At 35.6% G+C, this 22,783-nt stretch overlaps 1 long non-coding RNA gene and 1 pseudogene across 1 annotated transcript in view; both read right to left on the bottom strand.

Moving 5' to 3' along the window:
- Positions 1-8,180: 8,180 nt before the first annotated feature.
- The window catches only part of LOC144231042 (uncharacterized), a 43,514-nt gene continuing 28,911 nt past the window's right edge, over positions 8,181-22,783 (bottom strand). The window contains exon 3 of the long non-coding RNA XR_013334965.1: positions 8,181-8,458. This is a non-coding gene — a long non-coding RNA (uncharacterized LOC144231042). The remainder of the gene's footprint in view (positions 8,459-22,783) is intronic.
- LOC144231040 (elongation factor 1-alpha 1 pseudogene) lies at positions 9,565-10,902 on the bottom strand (annotated as a pseudogene).

Genomic DNA, 22,783 nt, shown 5'->3' with positions numbered 1-22,783 from the left:
ATTCATATGTTGAAACTCCCCAGTGTAATGGTATTTGGAGACGAGACCTTTGGGAGGTCATTAGGTTATGAGGGTAGCATCCCTCGGATGGCATTAATGCCCTTATGAGAAGATGCCAGAGAGCTAGCTAACTTGCTCTTTCTCTTTCCATCCTCAGCGCTCTAAAAACCAGGAAGAGAGTTCTCACCAAGAACCTTATCAGTTAGCACCTTAATATTGGACTTTGCAGGCTCCAGAACTGTAAGACATTAATGTTTGCTGGTTAAGCCATTCAGTCAATGGTATTCTACTGGAACAGCCTGAGCTATAACAATAACTATATCTAATTCATAGGTGCATTTGTTTCCTATGATTTCTGAAACAAACTACCATAAATTTAGTGCCTTAGAGCATCAAAAATTTATTCTTTTATATTCTGGCATGAGAAGTCAGAAGTGATTTCACTGAGTTCTGATTTGACTTACAAAATATAAAAACCCATCTAGTTTTCCTCGCATCTTTCCAGTTGCTTTTTTTCCCCTTATGGTCTTACTTTTCTCTATACTTGTCTAAATGGGGTTTGTTTTTATTTTACACTCTTTCAAACTACTTCCTTGATGAGGTTCTCAAACCTTGCAGTATATTCGTATTGTCTTCAGAGTTAAAATGCAGTGCCCAGGCTGTACTTCCAATCAACACAGTTTGCTTTCTGCGGCTGGGAAACAGGTATCGTGTTTGTTTGTTTGTTTGTTTGTTTTAAAATTTATTTGAGATTCCAATGAGTAGTAACATTTGAGAAAAAAAAATGATGTATTTTACTATCCAAAGTGTGGTCATCAGACCAGTAGTTTGGGTATTACCTGGATGCTTGTTAGAAATACAGAATCTCGGGCATCTGGGTCGCTCAATCAGTTAAATGTCCAGCTTTGTCTCAGGTCATGATCTCACAGTTTGTGGGTTCAAGCTGTCCTTGGGCTTTGTGCTGACAGCTCAGAGCCTGGAGCCTGCTTTGGATTCTGTCTCCCTTTCTCTCTGCCTGCTTAGCCTCTGTCTCTCTCTCTCTCTCTCTCTCTCTCTCAAAAATAAGAATAAACATTCAAAAAAAAAAAAAAAAGAAATAGTCTGTGACCCATCTGAGATGAGCTAGGACAAAAAGTACATTTTTCAAGTCCTAGACAATTCATATCCACACTAAAACTTAAAAAGAACTGATGCAGATGCCTATATTTCAGCACTTATCCTAACTTTCTTTCCTATGCTCTTTCTCTGTGTTTCCACTGTCATTTGCTTGTGGAATAGCTTTACCTGTATCATCCAGTGAGGACCTCACAACTGAACTTAAACTTTCAATTGAACTAATATTCTTTGCTCTTCCAATCATGAATCAGCATTTTTCTCTGAGTCTTTATCCACGAATAATATCTTTGCTCATCCTGCCTTTATACCTTCTAAAAAATTGTCTCTTTTAAAAAACTTTTACATACAGTCCCAATGTCCTTTTATAATACTCTTCCAAATCTCTCGTGTGTCATTCCTTTCCGTTTGGACCACCAATGCAGACATAATTACCTCTCACTTGAACTTTTCAGATCGCTTCTTTACATAGATTTTATGTGAGTATAGTTGACACACAATGTGACATTAGTTTCAGGTGTACAGTTTCATGATTTGACAGGTTTATACATTATGTCATGTTCACCGTAAGTGTGCCTACCGTCTGTCTCCCTACATTGCCATTACAATGTCATTGACTGTATTCCTTATGCTCTGCTTTTTATTCCTGTGACTTACTCATATCATAACTGGTGGCCTGCGCTGAGATTGCTTCTTAACTGATCTTGTTGCCTTCAGTTGCTCCTCACTTTAATCTGTTGAGCACACTTGGGTTAATCCTCCTGATACACACCAGTATCAGCTGGCAAAGAGGAGTGACTAATCTTAATGATCTCTGGAAATGGTCAAGTATCTTACCTGAGCAACTCACTCATAAATTTCACTTTAAGTGAATTATAATCTACCATTTTAATAACCATATTAAAAAATTTTTACATTTTCGAATTTCTTTGAAGATGGAAAACTGGTGACTGTAAAATAGAGTGCAGGGGCACCTGGTTTACTCAGTCAGTTAAGACTCTGGCTCTTGGTTTTGGCTCAGGTCATGATCTCATGGTTCATGAGTTTGAGCCCCCCAATGGGCTCCATGCTGACTGTGTAATGCCAGCTTGGGATTCTCTCTCTCTCCCTTTCTCTCTGCCCCTCCCCTGCTCATGCTCTGTCTCTCTCTCAAAATATATAAATAAATAAATAAACTTAAGAAAAAACAACAGTGTAGATTGGCAAAATCTAAAACAGTCAAATCAAGAAACCACAATGTCCTTTGAGAGTAAATATAAAAATAATAAATTATTTTCACTTTCTATTAATTTAGAAAGAGTCCTGCATGTTTGACATTTAATTTAGTTATTCTTTCCATCACTTACCATTTGGATAAGAAAGAAATTATTAACATTTCTAATCACAGCTGAGAGTACTTCATGTATTTCCTCAGCAACAAAATGTAATAAAATGAGTTGTTCAGATTATGCCATTTTAATGTTAGAAATTTTTTCAAACAATAACTATGCCATGTAAGAATTAATAAATTTTATCTGGTTTCAAATATTAATGATAACATAGTTTTCTACTTAACCATTACTTTTTAAAAACAGAATAGAATAAACTCAGGCTCGATTAATAGGATACTTTTATTTCTTTGTAATTCTTAGGCTCAATATAAAGAATGAAACAAGACAGTCTTAACAAAAAAGATTTCTTAAATTTTTTAAATGAGAAATTTGAAAAGTTTATAAAGAAAAGTACTTGCAGAATTCCAGAAACTCAGTTTGTAAGTGTGTGCCTGGACAAGAAGTTCGTTGAAGGGTAATTGGAAGGACCGAGGTTGGTTAATCACTAAAATAATTTCAATTAAGTTTATTTTATCTACACAGTGCCCTTTCATGTTTAGTATTTATATGTTCTATTAATAAGAGAATTGCAATAGAAAAACTCCTAGGTCCTTGGCACTGCTTTTGAGTCTAGGAAGAAACCTGAACAAATTTACTAATCATTTAATTCTGCTTCCTGATGTGCAACCGTGTTTCCTGAATTCTCAAGAATATGGTAAGAATAATCATCGAGATATTCCTGATAGGAACATTTTCCACATTGTTTTTTCTAACCTAGGAAAAAATAACTGACTCCAAAAAGACGTTCGTTAGCTGTGTATTTTTTGTTGTTCATTACTTAAATTACAGGACTAATTCATTTCCATTTCAGGTGGTTCTTAAACAGAGACAGATTTTGCTGATTTAACTAACAAATAAATGATAATATGGCATAAACGTTTGATTGCTACAGCCACAGTAGGCAGCAGATGTTTAAAAAAAGTAAAACCACAGATTCTAACCAACAACAATTTAAAGGGTTGAGTCCTCCTCTGGGAAAAAATTGAAACAGCATTTTTGGAATCCCCCTTGCCCCAAACACTGAACAATTGTTTTAAATATGAAATTTCATAGATACCAAAACAAACAAGTCAGTTTTTTCTCAATTCTATGGGAATTGCAGTAAAAGTTCAAAACTTAGCAAAGTAATGGGCCAGTGCTTGAGTTAGGGGATCAGGTAGGGAGTTGTAGGGTTTAAATGATTGCAAATTTCCTATTATATATAGACCACACTGGGTGAAGGTGAAGATAAAGTAAAAGGGTATGGAGAGCAGGAGCCATTGGTATGGAGCGGGAGATGGCTGCTTTGCATGCTACGTTGACAACAAAGAAGGGAGTGTTACATCCTGGGTTGGGTTGTTGAGTTTATTTGGAAACTGCCATTCTGATGCTCTAGGTGAGGAGAAGCCTGGATTTAGATGTCTCTGGAAAATGGAAGAAAGTTATACTTCCCAAATAAATGTATAAATTTACATAACTGGTAGTTTTCATCCTTTGACTGAAGGATGGGGTGTTTGTATGAAGGGGGGGTGTTTTGATTGCTTATCGTACAGAGCTGTAAGTTCGTTGGGTTCAAAGGCACTTAATTACAGACAATTATGGGAAAGTGACATCATCAGTATTCTGCTCATCCCCACAGATCCAGCAATTAAAATTTTTTTTATAGTTTATTTATTTTGAGACAGAGAGACAGAGCATGAGAAGGGGAGGGGCAGAGAGAGGGAGACACGGAATCAGAAACAGGTTCCAGGCTCTGAGCTGCCGGCACAGAACGCGCCGCGGGGCTCGAACCCACTAACCGCGAGATCATGACCTGAGCCGATGTCGGGCGCTTAATCGACTGAGCCACCCACGCTCCTCAGATCCAGCAATTTTAAAGATATAAAGTTGAAGGAAGTATTTTCTTGCCTTCTTTGTGCTGCTTATGAACTCCTGGGACTGGAGAACACACAGCATACAGATTAAGTACATGTACAAGCATAGAGACTCATACCTATCAATTTTGAATATAAAAGCAAAAAAAACCCCACCAACTTTTGCTCTTCACTGATGAAACCCAAAGTACTCGTATTTACCCATTCTTCAGCATTAGCAGTTCTCTATCCCTACCTTCTCCCTGTATGGTATATATCAGGGCAAATCCATTGCTGCTTCCCTCAGTAGCCACCATCTAGTATACTCTATGTAGAATCCTAACAGTGTTTGCAATTTATCTGAGAAGAGTAGACAAGTGACATTTTCCAAATTAAATTTGAATCATTTTTCTTCAACACATATTGCGTTGACAAAAATAAAAGGGCCAAACAAACAAACAAACAAATAAAACATTTCTTCCAATGTTTGCTTGATTGGAATTGCCATTTTTCCAAAGAGGAATTTCAGAGGCATCTTTGACCCTTCTCTTTCCTTAATTTAAACGACTATTTATTCACCATATCCTATTGATTCTACTTCCTAAGTATTATTGATTCTATCTTTTCTCTAAACCCACTATTACTTCCTCAACTTAGGCCCTAAATTCTCTTGTGTTGACTACCCTATTGGTTTTTTAATTGGGTACCATGTTTTCAGATTTTGTTTCTTATGAATCCTATACTTTATTTTATAAAAATCTGAAGTGGGTTACTCTATGTTTCCCATTAGACCAAAACCAAAACCAAATAAAGACAAATTTGAACATTCAAAGGCTTCATAATGCCTAGAGAATAAAATTTAAACTTGTCACTTAGGCTAAAGCGATCATACAGTCAGCATTCTTTGTGTTCCCAGGTTTAGAGTAGAGTTTGAAACCTAACACCTTGTAATTATGGATAAATTCAAAAGGTATGATGTCCTACAAGGTCTACTCACTTATTTCCTTCCTTACTTCTGTTTTTCCCTACTGCAGCTCTCCTAATCCCAGGTTCATGAAGCCATGTGATTTAGGTACCTCTCGTCATAAAACAGCCAACACAGAGTTAAAAAATAATTACGTTCCAACATGGAAAGAACTATTTATAGATTATTAAATAATTAATAAAGTTACCCTCATGAATAAAACTACGGGTTATTATACCAGCAAAACAAAACAAGACAATGGGTTTCTTTGGGAATAGAAGAAAATTGCAATCTGGGACAAGCAAGTTACTGCAAAACAAAAGTCAAGCCCAGAGGATACAGGAAAGGACCACTCTTTTATAGAGGAAAGAGGGAAGTAGGGAGGGCAGTCATAAACAAAAAGTCATGGGAGTAAACTGGGAATTTAAAGTATAATGGCTTTTCATTGGTTGAGTTATGACTCTCATTGGTTAGGCTGCTTCCTGTTGCTGAAGAAGAGGAAAAACTCTCTTCCTCCTGCTGGGATAGTAAAGTAGTGGTTCAAGTAGCTGGGCTTGTAAGGCATGTCTCTTCCTACTGAGTCTGCAATTGATGGTGAGTAGTAGGGCACAAAGTCTCCCCTTGCTGGCCTCCCAAATCCTTCCTAAAGGAGGTTTCCTTTTATTAATTTTCACAATAGTATATTCTGATGTGCTAGTAAGTATAGATAGGTAGATAGATAGATAGATAGATGATAGATAGATAGATAGATAGATAGATAGATAGATAGATAGATAGATGATAGATCGATAGATAATTGATGGAAGGAAGGTAAGGAGAAAGAAGGAGCAAGAAGGGCAAGTTGTGCTTACCATTTCCTTCTTACTACCATCAATTTGAGTGTATTGAGTTATTGTGCCCTCTTATGTTTATATGTCATTTTGTCAAGCATAGTAGGAAAACATGGAAACAGATTTATGATGTTTTTGTGGAACTAATGCAGTTTTCAAAATCAAAAGATGACTTGATGTGATAGCACTTTAAGTGATAAATTTAGATAGAAGTTTCAGTGGAAGGAACAATAGCTTGAAAGCATATGTTTTAGACATGTCCTTGATATTTATTTACTCTGAGAACTTGACAAATTACTATGTATTTTTTCATCATCTTATTTTATTAATAGGACATTGCTATTTTTTAGGCTAATATTTGAGCCTTAACTGTTTAACAGGTGAAATAAGGATATTAATATCCACTCCAACTTTTGATACTACACAGTTTGATACTATGAAGATCATATCAGATAAAACATAATACCCTGAAAATTGTAAAATTTTATGGAAATTTATTATTTTCTCCACTCATTCAGCCATTGAATAGATAAATTAAAAGGTACTTATTTAGTATAGTAATAAATAGTGTTCCTTAGAGTTCCCAGAAGATTCTTATATATCCATGGCCATCTTGGCATTTTTTAAATAATGTTCTTCTGGGAATTTTATTATGAGGAAACTAATTATTGAGCATATTTTCTTTTTTAGTCTTCTCTGGAGTGGCAAGATGCAGTAAAGTTTATGCTCATGTGTATTTGAAAGTTAGCATTTTAAAAATGGAATACTTTGGGGACGCCTGGGTGGCTGAGTTAGTTAAGCATCTGACTTTGGCTCAGGTCATGATGTCGTGGTTCATGGGTTCGAAACCCACATCAGGCTTCACATTGACAGTGTGTAGTCCACTTGGGATTCTCTCTCTTTCCCTCTGTCTCTGTCCCTCCACAACTCATGCTTTCTCTGTCTCTCAAAAATAAATAAATAAACTTAAAAAATTAAAAATAATGAAAATGGAATACTTTGAGTCCAGATGAAATGAATATCCTTTAGAATCTTGGCTTTTTTTTTGTTGAATATTTTATTGCTATGTTCCTATCAAATAATATATTTCTTCAGATTTAATATTTTACCTTAAGGATGGCTTACATTTATGTATTTAAATGCATCTGTTTTATTCTAAATATCTTTGAAAAGTGTATATAAAAATGAAACTTGTAAATTCTCCTTCACTTGGAGAATTTAATTTATGGTAAAGAGTGGTGAACATTGTAACTATCTAAGGGTGTTTCAGCCACTACTTGCTCTACTTTCATACATATTTTTATCTCATAGTAACTTGGATTATTGCATTCTGACTGATATAAATTTTATGGGAAATAATTGGTTAAATCACAGCCAGTAAATCAGTCCCCTTTGGAAATCCACTGACCTGAAATGTCAGTGAAATGTTTATCTTGATGTATTACACATAGATTGAACATAACAAGTGGTATTTAAGTTTCTCACCATCTTATGAACAATCCAAAGTGTGTTGGTATTTCCTGTAGCAGAGCAGGCATTATTATTCCCTTCTCACAGACGGCTCTTCCTGGTAGTCTAGATGCTGGTCTGACTGATTCTCACAATAGTACAAGAGAACTTCAAAGGGAAATGCATCAGATTTCACAGTTTTTTTGGTAAGCATGCTGGTATTTATTAGCTTTGGAACTTAGTGTAAATTCACAGTCCTTGAGGACATCAGCTTTCACATCTTTAAAGCAAGTGATTGCTAAGATCTCTTTCAATATAAACATTTTACATATTAATTTAAGTGTAAATCTTATTCTATAAAGTAAAATCAAATATACTATCATAGCTAAAAGTGTTTTATGGAAAATGTTGGGTAAAAAAAATCAAACTCAATCCCATGGCACTCAGGATTCTTTTAGCACTTAAAAAGTTTCTTCACTCATGGCTCACTTTTTTGGTTGCCATTTAATAAATTATCTTTTCATAATACATACAATATATTGAGTCAGATAATTTCAAATTAGAAGTTTATTTAGTGTATACATCATTAAAATTTAAAATTAACTTTCATATTTATTTATTGCTTTTATCCCATATTTCATTTCAAAAATTTTCAAAGATATAAGAAACTTGACTTAAACACAATCTAGATGCTAAAACAAACATTTTGGGCAGCCGGGTGACTCAGTTGGTTAAGGGTCCGACTTCAGCTCAGGTCATGATCTCACAGTTTGTGGTTCGAGCCCTGCATCAGGCTCTGTGCTGACAGCTTGGAACCTGTGTCTCCATCTGTGTGGATTCTATGGATTCTGTGTCTCCATCTCTCACTGTCCCTCCCCCATTCATGCTCTCTCTCTCTCTCTGAAAAGTAAACATTTAAAAAATCTTTTAAAAAAATAAAATAAGCATTTTGCTCTCTTTGCTTTATCACATATCTATCCAACTATCCATTTCTCTGACATTTCATTAATCTGTCTCATTATGGATACATTTTAAAATAAGATGCTAACATCTGTACCTTTAGCCCCTAAATACTTTAGGGTGCATAACCTTAACTAGAGTTCAATATTTGTTTGTAGCTTTTTCTTTTTTAGTTTAAATTGCCATACAGTGAGCAGCACCTGAGTGCTCAGTTGGTTGAGCGTCTAACTCTTGGTTTCACAGTCATCCCCACCTTGGGCTCTGTGCAGAGCATGGAGCGTGCTTGGGATTGTCTCTCTCCCTCTCTCTCTGCCCCTCCCTGCTCTCTCTCTCATGTACATGCTCTCTCTCTCTCAAATAAATAAACTTTAAATTGCCAAACAGTGAATTGCACAAATCTTAAGTGCACCATATGATAAATTTTGATATATATGAATATCTATGTAACCCAGAGATTTGTCAAGATAAAGGATATCATTATCTTTCCAGAAAGTTTTCTTGTGCCCCTTCCTGGTCAATCCTTTGGCATATCCCCTAAAGACACCTACTGTTTTGATTATTTTTCCCAGCAGAGATTAGTTTTACCTATTACAGAACTTCATATAAATAGAACAATGTAATATGTACACTTCTGTGTAAGGTTTCTTTTACTCACCAAACTTTTTCAGGCACATCAATGTTGTATGTATTAGTAATTTGTTCTATTGCTTAATACTATTTAATTGACTGAGTACACCAAAGTTGATTTTTGTTATGTTTGTTTTGTTTGTTTCTCTCATTAAACTTTTGTTTTAATGGATCTCAAAATTCTTTGACAGATATTTGGTCAAGTTGTGTTCATTAAAAGTACTGATTTTAAAAACTAATAACAAAACTGCCACACACACACACACACACACACACATGCACACACACACACAAATTGTCCACAAAACATTACCCTTTCCTTCTAAAGGTTTTATGATGCATTGTTATCATTAACCAGTCCTTTACTATTAAACTTAAATGGCCAATTGACACAAACAGTTGAGACCATTCTTCCATCACTGATCAAGACTGGGGTGGCAGGTATTGGTGATAATATTCATTTAGCCTTCTGAGCTTTCTGGGAAGACTTGGTGATTTTGCCAGATCTAGCTGCCTTCTTCCATTGCTTTGATGACATCCACAGCAACTGTCTGTCTCACATTACAAGCAGTAAATGGTCCAGAGGAGGATAGTCAGAGAAGCTCTCATCACTCATAGGAACCGTATCAATGATGGTAGTATCACCAGATTTCAAGAACTTGGGACCACCTTCCAGCTTTTTTCCAGAATGACAATCAATCTTTTCCTTCTGCTCAGCGAACCTGCAGGCAATGTGAGAAGCGTGACCATTCAGCACAGGTGCATATCTGACACTGATTTGTCCTGGATGGTTCAAGATAATTACCTGAGCTGTGAAGACAGCTGCTTCCATTGGTGGGTCATTTTTGCTGTCACCAGCAACATTGTCACGATAAACATCTTTGACAGATACATTCTTGACATTGAAGCCCACACTGTCCCCAGGAGCAGCCTCACTCAAAGCTTCTTGGTACATTTCAACAGACTTAACTTCAGTTGTAACATTGTCGAGCAAAGGTGACCACTATGCCAGGTTTAGGAATAGCAGTCTCCATTTGGACCACAGAGACAGTACCAATACCAACAATTCTGTAGACATTGTAGAGGGGCAGACGCAAGGAATTTCAGTTGGACAAGTTGGTGGCAGAATGTAATCCAGAGCTTCAAGCAGTGGTTCAACTGCCAACTTTACAGATGACTTTCCATGCCTTGGCTCCAGCATGTTGTCACCATTCCAACCAGAAATTGTCACAAATGCTAATGTTTCAGGGTTGTAGCCAATTTTCTTAATGTAGGTGCTGACTTCCTTCTGCTGTAGGCTGGCTCAGTGGAATCCATTTTGTTAACACCAACAATAAGTTGCTTTACATCCAGTGAGTAAGTCAGAATGGCATGGTCATGGGTCTGCCCATTCTTGGAGAGACCTGCTTCAAATTCACCAATACCAGCAGCAGCAATCAGGACAGCACAGTCAGCCTGAGATGTGCCTGTAATCACATTTTTTATAAAGTCTCTGTGTCTTGGGACATCAATGATGGTCACTTTATACTTGCTGGTCTTGACTTTCAACAGGGAGATATCAATGGTGGTACCACATTCATGTTCAGCTTTCAGTTTGTCTAGATACAGGCATACTTGAAAGAGCCCTTTCCCATCTCAGCAGCCTCCTTCTCAAATTTTCGATAGTTCTTTTGTGAATCCCACCACATTTGGTAGATTAGATGACCAGTAATGGTAGATATGCCTGAATCTACATGTCCAATGACAATGATGATCATATGAAAGTCTTCCTTTCATGCTGTTTTAGGTTTAGTGATGTTTTTCATGATATCCATGTTCTGGCGACACATCTGTTGGGGAAAAGCTGAATACACCACAGTTTATCTTTTTTTTTTCATGGACTCTTGGGCTGCTTCCAGTTTTTAATCTAACATAAATAAAGATGCTATGAACATTTGTTTTAGGTCTTTATATGAGCATATATTTTAATTTCTATTTGGACTACCTAGGAGCAGAATAGCAGAGTTATAGGGTAAGGTATATGTCTAGTTTTAAGAGAATCTACCAAAAGTTTTCCTAAGATTTTTGTACCATTTTACACTCCAACTATCAGAGTTTGAGAATTCTAGTTTGTTAATATACTCACAAGTATTTTATGTTGTGTATTTTTAAATTTCAGACACTCTGGTAGGTGTATAGTGGCATCTTACTGTGATCTTAATTTTTATTTCTCTGATGACTAATGATGTAGTTTACCTCTTCAGAAATATATAGGCCTTTGTCAGATACATAATTCATGAATATTCTTCTCCTGAGATTTGGCTTGCCTATTCAGTTTCTTAATTGTGTCTTTTGATGAACAAAGTTTTTTTTTAATTCTAATGAAGAGTAATTTACTCTTCATTATAAAAATAAAATGATTTTTCTTTTATAGTTATTGATTATTGTGGCTTTAAAAATAAACTTTTCTTTCTTCCAACTCTCAAAGACCTTCTGTTTTCTTCTGAAAATATTGTTATATGTTTAGCTTTTATGTTTATGTGTTCTAATATAGCTATCCAATTCTTCCAGCACCATTCTACAAAAGGCTTTCTTTTCCCCATTGCATTGTTATAGTGCCTTTGTAGACAACTGAATGATTTGATAAGCATGGGCCTATTTCAGAGCTCTTTATTGTTTCACTGATTTACACCAGAATTATTCTGTCTTGGTTATTGCATGTTTATGGTAGGTCTTGAAGTAAGGTAGTGTAAACACTTATTTTCTTCTTTTTAAAGATTGTTTTGTCTATTCTAGTTCCTTTGAATTTCCATGTACATTTTAGAACCAGATTATCAATTTTCACTAAAAAAGCCTGATGGGATTATGCTGGCATTGTATCAAATCCATAGATTAACTTGAGGAAAATTGACATCTTAACAATATTGAATCTTCCTATTTATGGACATGGTATCTTTCTTTGTTTCAGAATTTTTCAGAAGAATGAGGGTCATTACATCTATTTTTAGAAATGCTTGATTAATGAAAATGACAGGCATAGCAGAAAAAGCAGGGGAAAAATAGGTAGAGAGGGGAAGTTGGAAAATGTGGCTGTGGCTTATATTATGTATTTAGACCATACACAATTCTTATGAAAAAAAAGATCAAAGATCTTGAGAAAGCTCTGTAATTGGAGTATTTTAGGCCCAGTGTAAAGCCAAACCTGCAAAGCACTAAATATTTTATTATGTAAATGGTGTATCATAGCAACTTGACGTGTATGTGGTTAACATGCAAGATAAAGGAATGATGAGTGAAAAAAACAAATTCTAATCTTATCCTAAAAATGTTTTAAAAAAGCTAAGATTATGCTTAGAATTAGGTTTCTGTTTGGAAGTTAATATAATTATCTCATACCCACAGCTATTATGACAAACCAGATCTATTTCTGGCTGATTAATGAGGAACAATGATGATCAGTTAAAGTACCAACTGGACTCTCTTCCTGATGTTTCTGTTTCATATACTAAGTCATGAGGATAGTAGTGTTATTGATACTATGTAACAGTAGAAGTTTTTATGATCTCTGTAAGCTTGGTAATGGAAGTTTATTAAGATTACTTATTATAAAGAAAACAAACAGTGGTTTCAATTTATCTACAAGATAGTCTTTGATTAATGAAGTTAAATGAATTAAAGAAGCAACATCTGACATATCAGTAATACTCACTGTTCTCTGAGTTTCTCTTCTCTCTCTCTTTCTCACGCACACACACACACACACACACGCAGTTTTTTAAAAAAATCAGTTTAACAGAATAGAAAGCTTAAGTGGTTTGCTTGATCACAAGCTGAATGTAATTTGTATTAGGACTCTCTGGCTTTAATATGTCATAGTTCCATATGCTCTACAGCTTCCTGAGTAATCTTAGCAGGTGGTTAAAAGGAAATGTGTGAATGGCTGCATCGTCCACCCTATTCCGTATTGCTATATTAACTGAATTTTTAAAAGTTTACTATTACAGAGACCATCTCTAACCCAGACCCAGAAAAGCTCTATTAGGGGTTTTTTTTGGGTAATTTTTTTAACTAAACATTCTAAAATTATAACTGAGAGTAGAATGCTACAGCATTAAAATATTTTGTAAACCGTTTTGAATCAGATTCCAGAAATCAAGTGGTACTTCCTATCCTTCACATGAATGCTTCATCCCAGTTCTGAAGCATGAGCTATTTCTATCTCTATTAGTATTCCATTTCCATCTGTGTGATAGAAGCACAAAATACTTTAAATTATAAACATATTCTAATGGTTTCTGCTTTAATATGCTCTTTTGCTTCTATTTGGTGAATATATCTTTTACTGATGATTCCTCACATCACATAATGAATTGTTCCATTTACTATACTATAAGCTTGAAGAACACAAGTTATATGTTTTCTTCTCTAGACTGTGCTGAAATGCTACATTTATTTAAAAACCATGAGGGGCGCCTGGGTGGCTTAGTCGGTTAAGGNTGTTTTAGCAAAGATTATCTATTTTCAGTTAATTTATATATATATTTTTAATCTTTATTATTACATTTGATCATTAATCAATTTTTGAAATAAAGGCTCTTGGACACTATATTTCCTCAATTTTTTCATGCTTGAGAAAATCTATAATTTTAATAGTAAGTCTGTGACTTAATGAGGAACAATTCTAGGTATAGATTTTTTTGTTATAGTTTCTATTTCTTATACTTTTATGAATATAGATGCTGCTTTATTTTTCTCTGTCATGGCATGATGGTAGGAAGATGTCTAAGGCCACCCTAATTCCCTCCTTATAAGCTACTCAAATTTCCATCCATATACTTAAATAAATTATTATTTTCTAAGCTATAACTTATCATAAACATATATTTATCTATTTTCTTATAACTATGTGTGACCTATAAATGCATTTCAAANCTCACGCTGTCTCTCTCTCTCTCTCCTAGAAATAAATAAAAACATTAAAAAAAATAAAAAATAAAAAAACCATGAAATCTATACCTTCTTTTAAATGTCATACTATAATATCTGCTTATTTTTTCTTTTATAATAATAATACTGAAAATAACTTAGATATCAGCTCTCCAGCCTCCTCATTTAATACATAGGAAACTAAAAAACTGAGATATGTAACAATAAACTATTTGTTAAAAAAATAATAATAAATTAATTAATTAATTTTTAAAAAACTGAGATATGTAGTAAGTCACATAGATAATTAATACTTAGCTCAAATTGGAATTCAGCTGGGTCTTCTGGCTTCTAAAGCAACATTGCTTCTATGGCAGGAGAGAGAGCCACAATGTACTTATCCATTTACAGTCAAAATAGGATAAGCAACCATCAAGAGAATCCCAAACATACTATCTGGCCCCATTCTTCCCTGACTGCCTGTGTGACAGCAGCCTTACCAGTATCAATTACCCAAGCCAGATAGTAACTCATCTTCTGCCTGCTGGTCCTGCATATTGATAAAGCTTAGCAAGAGTTAACTACCTCCATAGTCCTTATGGATACGATTTCTACTCCATTTCTCAAAAGCCTGATAATATCACACCAGCTAATGAATTCTCCTCCACCACTACTCTGTCCCGGTTCACCAGTACAAGTTTTAATGATTACACTGCCACCTACCAGGGGCTATCTGTGTTCCACCTACCACCAGTGATTAGGTTGTTACTGCCAGCCACGTGGTAAATGATCCAGCTCCAGAATCCCATCTCACCATCTGCTCTCTCAGACTTTTAGGGATATGAAGTTCTCCAGAGCTGGTTCCTCAGGAAGCAGCAATTAACATGGTTTTCAAGGAGTAATCTTTGAGATCAACACCCCTGAAAGGAAAGATGAAAACGCAGGGCTGAGCAGCAACAGAAGTTGATTTAGTTTCAATGAGGGCCTCAGACAACTCTGCGGAGGGTTCTAAAGTTGGGACAAGGGAGCTGGCATTTATACCCCTACATCAATTAATCATCAAGATGCAAGGCTGCAGGTCCTTGATAGAAGTGACTCTCTTCAGCTAAGCCAATTCTGCAGAGGCTGACACCTATAGGTTTCCTCCCAGCAGTAGGGGAACAGGTCTTTCCTTTCTGAAGGGGATGTGCACAGTGCATCACAGGGGCCAGCACGCTTCTTTGGAATATTCACAGTTTATCATTTTTTATATCACTCTTACTGATGTATTTATATCATCCCACTTACTACATGGAAGGCATAGTGAAGATAGGATGTTGATCCGCCTAATAATGTCAGTTACTCAGTTTTATATTTGGGTTATTATATTGCATGAATGCATGGCTTTTTCTCTTTCCTAAAATCTTTATGCTAAATTGAGCATTTATACTGATGCTAAGTAAAAAATGTCAACAATTGCTCCAAGTGACCCTTTCTTTTTCTTCTTTTGCTGGTTATCATTTACTCTATTTTAAAGATGCAACTCTACTGGGGTGTCTGGCTGGCTCGGTCAGTAAAGCATGTGACTCTTGATCTTAAGGTGTGAGTTCAAGACCCACATTGGACATGGAGCCTAACGATAGATGATAGATAGATAGATAGATCGGTAGATCGATAGATAGATACAGCTGTGCTATAAAGTTCTTCTGGGTCCCCTGGATGGCTCAGTTGGTTAAGTGTCCAGCTCTTGATTTTGGCTCAGATCATGATCTCACCGGTCATGAGTTTGAGCCCTGCATCAGGCTCTGTGCTGACAGCATGCGGCCTGCTTAGGATTCTGTGTCTCCGTCTCTCCCTATTCTCTCTCTTGCTAAACAAACAAACAAACAAACAAACATTTTTTAAAAAGTGATCCTTCCATCCTTGTTCAACTCTGGCTATATCCAGAAATTATGTTGATTTTGAATGGATCATACTAGAGACAGTTTATAAAGTTTTAAATATTTTACTTTTAAGAGATGTCTAATGTCTCTATTAGCTCATATTAGCATAATGTGTGTGTGTGTGTGTGTAAATTATGGAAAAGATAAAATCTAAATGGACAGAAGAAATCATCTGGACTTTAATTACTTCTCCATCTCAGCATGAAGCTTAGTGCATACTGGATATTCAGCACTTCTGTTTATTGAATCCACATGTTGAAATATTCTGTGCATTGGAGACTTTATTTGACAGTGACAAATAAGGTGATCAGGTCACCAGCTGATCAGCTCCTTAGCAACCAAATGTACAAATTGACCTCATGTATACCAATAGTTCCCTCAGAACAATCTGTTTAAGGTATAAGAACAATAAAAGGAAAAGTAAATTTTTGCATTGTCTGGCTTATATTTATAAATATGGATCAATTCTAGTTGAACCAGAAGTAATTGAAATTTTGCCCAAAACTGGAAGAAGAACATTGGAAAGAATACAACATGCCGCATGGAGTTCTAGCATTCTTTTAGTTTTGACAAAGTATAGACAGTGTTCCCATAAGATTCCCCCTCTCTGGTCATACGGAGACATTATTTACACTGCTTTTTAAAAACTGTGTCCTTTCTCATTTGTGTATTTGCAAGGGGCTATCAGTCAAGCTTGGTAAGATGACAGATCCTTAGCAATGTGTTTACACTCCCTGAGGCAGCCAGCTAATAGTTGATGGGATTATATGGTTAGCAAGCTGAAGGCTGACAATATTTCATTATGCCAACAACAACATTTACTAAAATAAGGCTCAAATAAATTCAGGTAGCAATGTTCCCTTCAAGGAAATGGAGAATATGAACTCTTTCTGTGTAGAATCAATAACATAAGACTATTTAACACCATACTCTGACAGGATGTCTATATGAATGGGCTCCTAAGTTAATAAGCATCCTAATAATATTCTTAAAAATTCAAAGAGTGTAAAGCTATGGAACTAAAGATGGGGAAGTAAATCTGATTGTTAAAATGAATAAGGATATAGAAATGCTTAGTGGTTCTCTATTTAGTTGTTTAGTGTCTTATACAAATAGCCATTTCTATTATTTTGAAAACTAACTTGTTTTAGTTTCATTTAAAAAAATTTTTTAAAACTGTTTTATTTATTTTTGAGAGACAAAGACACAGAGTGCAAGCCAGAGAGGGGCAGAGAAAGAGGGAGACACAGAACCCAAAGCAGGCTTCAGGCTTCAAACTGTTAGCACAGAGCCTGACTCGGGGCTCAAACTCATGAACTGTGAGATCATGACCTGAGCTGAAGTCGGACAGTTAACCAACTGAGCCACCCAGGCACCCCTGGTATTGCTTTAATGTTACCAATTCAAAGAAGCCATACCGAGAAATAAAAGATTAAAAAACTCCCATGTTTCTCCACCAAGAACTAATTATGATAGATATTAGATGGACAGTATTCCAAACATACCTAAATGTATGGAGAGAAGGATAGACACATTAACAAAGAAAGAAATTTTATAAAAATAAAATCATACCTTACATGCTGTTTTTAACAAAAAGTATTAAAATTTATTTAGTTTTTATTTTTTTAAGCTTATTTATTTTGAGAGAGAGAGAGAGCGAGCACAAGCAGGGGAGGAGCAGAGAGAGAAAGGGAGGCAGAGAACCTCAAACAGGCTCTGTACAGTACAAAACCAGACACACGGCTCAAACCCACCAACTGTGAGATCATAACCTGAGCTGAAACCAAGAGTCGGACATTTAATCAACTGAGCCACTCAGGCGCCCTGAATTTATTTTTTATTATATTTAACAGAATGAAAGAAACCACAGTGCAAATAAANAAATAGCTATTAAAGTTTCTCTAAGAAGAATAAAAAATGAAAAATTTAAAAACATCTTTTTTTCTTGTTCTTTTTAAAACCAATGACTACCAATTTGTCTTCCTGCTTTGGGAGCAAAGTAAATTAGTACATTCTACACTTTTCCACCTCTCTATTATTCTTAGTTTTGTTAATTATACTGTTAAGTTACTGTGGTTTATAATATTTACATTGTTACATGACTATAAGTCCNAACACTCAGTGCTCATCCCCACAAGTGTCCTCTTCCATGCCCATCCCTCCTCCCCCCCACATCCATCAGTCCTCAGTTTTTGTCAGCATATCATTGAACGTTTTTAAAGACTGCCAATTACATTTATGTTGGATGGTCTTTGTCTTCCTTTTCTGTATTTTTTCTCTTGATGAATTTCATTTGCCTCTATATATTTCCTACTTTCTCTACATTTATTACAATGATAAGTAATTAATTAAAGGTAAGCAATGGTAAGATAAGTAATTAAAATTGAACTCTTCTATTCTTTTAGATGCTATCCAACTTTTTGGATATATAATGCCATTTTAATTCTTGACTTTTTCCTTCAGTAATATTTCTTTTAATGTTACTCTATTGTAATAATCTTATCTTTGAATACTTTTTCCTCAAAATTTATGGCTTCATTAAATTCCCCTTTAATATGGAGGTTTTCTTATGGTGTCTGAATTATAATTTCTTTCAGACTGAGTTCTTCAACTTTCTTTTGCTTAACATGTTACCTATTTTTGCTATAAAATATTCATGTTTGCAGTGACAATTCTTTATATTTTGCTCACCCAAACATTCCATTTACTTTTATTTCATTTTGATGACCTTTCCATGACTCTTTTACTCCTTTTCTAAGATCTTGAACATGGAATTTGAGGAATAAATGTTGTCTTCTAAAAATTTCATTCAAGTCTGAAGGCGCAGGGTTGGGAAGAGATTATCTGGAATTTTGTGGAGCTTTTGTTGGATGACTTAAACTTTACTTAGTCTTTGTTATTTTGTTGAGAACCTTCAGTTAATGTTATGGGTTGAATTATGTCTTCAAAAAGTTGTTGAAGTCCTAACCTTAGTTCCTATTAATGTGACCCTATTTAGAAATAGGGTATTTCAACATGATCAAGTTAAGATAAAGTTGTTAGCATGGAATTTAATCCAATGTGACTGTATCCTTGTAAACAGGGATATGTGGACATAGTGGCAGACATGCACATGGGAATAATGCCATGTGATGGTGAAGGCTGAGATTGAGGCGATGCATCTACAAGTCAAGGAATACCACTGGTTACCAAATAGCACAAGAAACTAGGAAGGAGTCATGGAACAGACTCTTCCACACAGTCCTTAGGAGCAACCAGCTCCACTGACACACTGAGCTCAGATTTTGAGCCTCCAGAGCTGTGAGACAATAACTGTCTGTTATTTATGCCACACAGTTTGTGGTACGTTGTCATGATGACCCTAGGAAACTGATATGTCTAGTTAGGATTATTTCTTTTTCTTGTGGGGAGAAAGGACATTCAGTTTTGGCTTATTCCCCCAATGTAACCTACAGGTCTAAATTTTGGGGGTTTTTTTTCTTTTAAAGGGGAATGGGGATAAGAATAATTAAATTCTCTTGTTCAATATTCTTGCATGAAGATAGGAAACTTCACTTGGAGCCATCTCTGTCTCTTACCTCATTCTTCAGTTACTATTCCTTCATTTATTCTCAAGAGCTTATTAAGCTTAGACACAGAAATGTATTTAATACAGATTCTACCTAAACCTTTATCTGTATTCATGTTTGGCTTTGAATACTTTTAAAAGAAAATATGCCCATGTTGTCTTGAACATAGCAAGTCTTATGCCAAGGATCCTCTGAGCCTTGAGCTCTAATATGGATGGCCCTGTGAACATGTGCCTTTTCAATTTCTATGGTTTCCAGGCTAGTATTAGATCTGTGAGCAATTCCTCATCCATTTAAATAAAGAGAACATTCTAATAAGAGTGAATATGTCACTTTTTAAATACAAATAATGGTATTTAAGTATCTAACTTTAACTCAGGTCATGATCTCATGGTTTGTGAGTTTGAGCCCTACATCAGGCTCTGTGCTGATAGCTCAGAGCCTGGAGCCTACTTTGGATCTTGTTTTTCCTTCCCTCTCTCTGCCTCGGCCCCCCCAATAAATAAACATTAAAAAAATAAATAATGGTATTTCTAGATAATTATAGGTTTGTTTTGATAATAACAACTGAATTTCTAATTTCTCTCATATCTCCCCTTTTTACTGAAGTACTAGGATAAAACATATTTATTTATTTATTTAAAAAATTTTTAATGTTTTATTTATTTCTGAGAGAGAGAGAGACACCATGAGCAGGGGAGGGTCAGAGAGAGGGGGAGACACAGAATCTGAAGCAGGTTCCAGGCTCTGAGCTCGCTGTCAGCACAAAGTCCGACGCGGGGCTTGAGCCCACGAACCGTGAGATCATATCTGAGCCGAAGTCAGACGCTTAACCGACTGAGCCACCCAGGCGCCCCAGGATAAAACATTTTTTAAGTTAAAAATAAAACAAAACAAGAACTGTCCAACAAAAGGAAATGGTAGCAATAATGATGTAATGATGACTATTCATCTCTTTACTAAAGTTATTTTCATGCAAAGAATCCAAGCTGAAGGGATCAAGCTAGCTCTCATTTCACTTCTATCCAGGGGGAAAGGAAAGAAATGGGTAAGACATCGGCATATAATAAGAACTGAATTCCTAGTCTTCTCAATTAGAGTATCTTCATTTAAATGTATAATCCAACATTTTTTTCCTAACTGCCAACATACTTAAGAGTAGTTATTTCTCTTAACACTCCCCAACAATCAAAAAAGGACTGCTGCTTGGGCACCTCGGTCGCTTAGTTGGTTAAGTGTCCAACTCTTGATTCAGCTCAGGTCATGATCTATCTCATGGTTCCTGGGATCAATCCTCACAATGGGCTCTGTGCTAAGTGTGGAGTCTGCTTGGCATTCTCTGTCTGTCTGTCTGTCTGTCTCTCTGTTCCTGCCCCATTCACTCTCTCTCTTTTAAAAATAAATAAACATCTAAAAAACAGAACTACTACTTGAGCTTAGGAAAATTATATTGCAGCAAAAACAAACAAGCAAACAAACAAAAGCCCTAATTATTGATGAATAAAATCTCTGTACTGCTTCTTTTTTTAATGTTTATTTATATATTTTTTGAGAGAAAATGAGGGAAAGAGAAGAAGAGAGGGGCAGAGAAAGAGAGAGAGAGAGAAATCCATACAAAATCTGTGCACTGTCATCACCGAGCCTGATGGGGGGCTCAAATTCATGAACCATGAAACCATGACCTGAGCAAAACTCAAGAGTCAGACAACTTAACCAACTGAGCCATCCAGGTGCCCCTCTGTACTGTTTCCTCATTATAATTGGTACAAAACTAATTAATCCCATTTGAATAAAGGAACATTGGCTCATTATAGAATACTTTGTTAGGAGAATATTTCAATTCCTCTATTAGGCAGTGATAGTTGTCTGTGGCTTCCTTTATCCACATTAGTCTGTGAAGGACAATGATACCTAAGAGCCAACACTAGTCCTGGGAGCACATATCTTCCACATAGCAGTGCAGCAGTTTAAATGTGTTTAAATGCATATATGCATACAATAACAGAATCCAGCTGATAGTGGACTAGACAAATGAACTTCATTGTTTTCTTTAATTACAAAAGGTCTGGAGGTAGATTTTCTTTTACTGTTGATGGGCCAAAGGACAGAGTGCTGATGCCAACCATGATGGTCCCTTTCATTAGGAAAGTGAAGGAGGCTGGAGAAACAAGTATTTGGCTAATTCTATAAAGAAAGGCATGGAGACAGCATTTGGGAATGCTTATTGAATCAACCATTCATCAGGAAATAATATGAAAATAACATATTTTACATGCTCTTTGTTTTCCTATTAGTTTATTTTCCACATTTGTCAGCAAGCTTCTATTGAGTAATGAATATTCATTTGCTAGATTAAACCCTTTGGATTTAAGGTACTTCAAGATCTGAAGTTTCCTATTTAGAATATAATAAAAATGGACTCACTGGTTGACTCCTTTTAGATTCTTGCACCATTTCCATTGGGAAAGGACGTTTGTAAAATATTTGCTGACTCTAAATGTTGGAGTTTTTCTTGCATTAGTCACAATAGACTTTGCAATCAAATGAAAACTATGATGGCCACAGATACTCAAATTTATATTCTGATCCATTTCACATACATGCTTGTGAGATAAAACACAAAAATGACAACAGCATGGTGAGCCAAGAAAAGCGAGAGCCTAAGAAATGATTCAGGAGCTCCAAACTGATTTTGAAACTCAACAGTGCTTCTGAGGATATTTGCCTCAGGGCAGTCAAGTTACTGGGCTCTGGGTTAAACTAACAATGGGAAGCCCTAGATGTAAGGGATTAAAGTTAATATTTATGTGAGCTTTGAACCGTTGGGACCCCTTAGGTTAACTAGTTACGTAATATTAATGGGAAAATTTAGTTTTATCACTATTTCCCATAGAATGGGAATGTATTAAATTTGCTTATGAATGTTTAACAAAAGTATTATAAAGTATCAGGTTTACCTAGGGAAAAGTATCCTTTGGGAGATACTCAAGGTGCTCAGAACATTAAGATGTTTAAAAAAATAATAAAAGTAATAATAAAGGAAAGAAGGTTGAGCAATATAAAGGCAGTTGGCTTAGCTTACAAGACAAGAGCAAGCTTCCTAAAATCTCAAGTCCCAGTGAGCCCAGCAGAGGGGTCTATTCAACATTAAATCACAACATAATCAATGGCTTCTGGGTGACCAGGGTAGGAAAACATGCTAACTGCCGACTTTTTAAGATGTTTTTGAAAACCTTAACACT

Source organism: Crocuta crocuta, unplaced genomic scaffold, assembly GCF_008692635.1.
Source record: "Crocuta crocuta isolate KB4526 unplaced genomic scaffold, BGI_CrCroc_1.0 scaffold4, whole genome shotgun sequence".
NCBI classification, from domain to species: Eukaryota; Metazoa; Chordata; class Mammalia; order Carnivora; family Hyaenidae; genus Crocuta; species Crocuta crocuta.
Note: the sequence above shows the minus strand (reverse complement) of the source record. Positions and strands in the feature narration are given on the sequence as shown.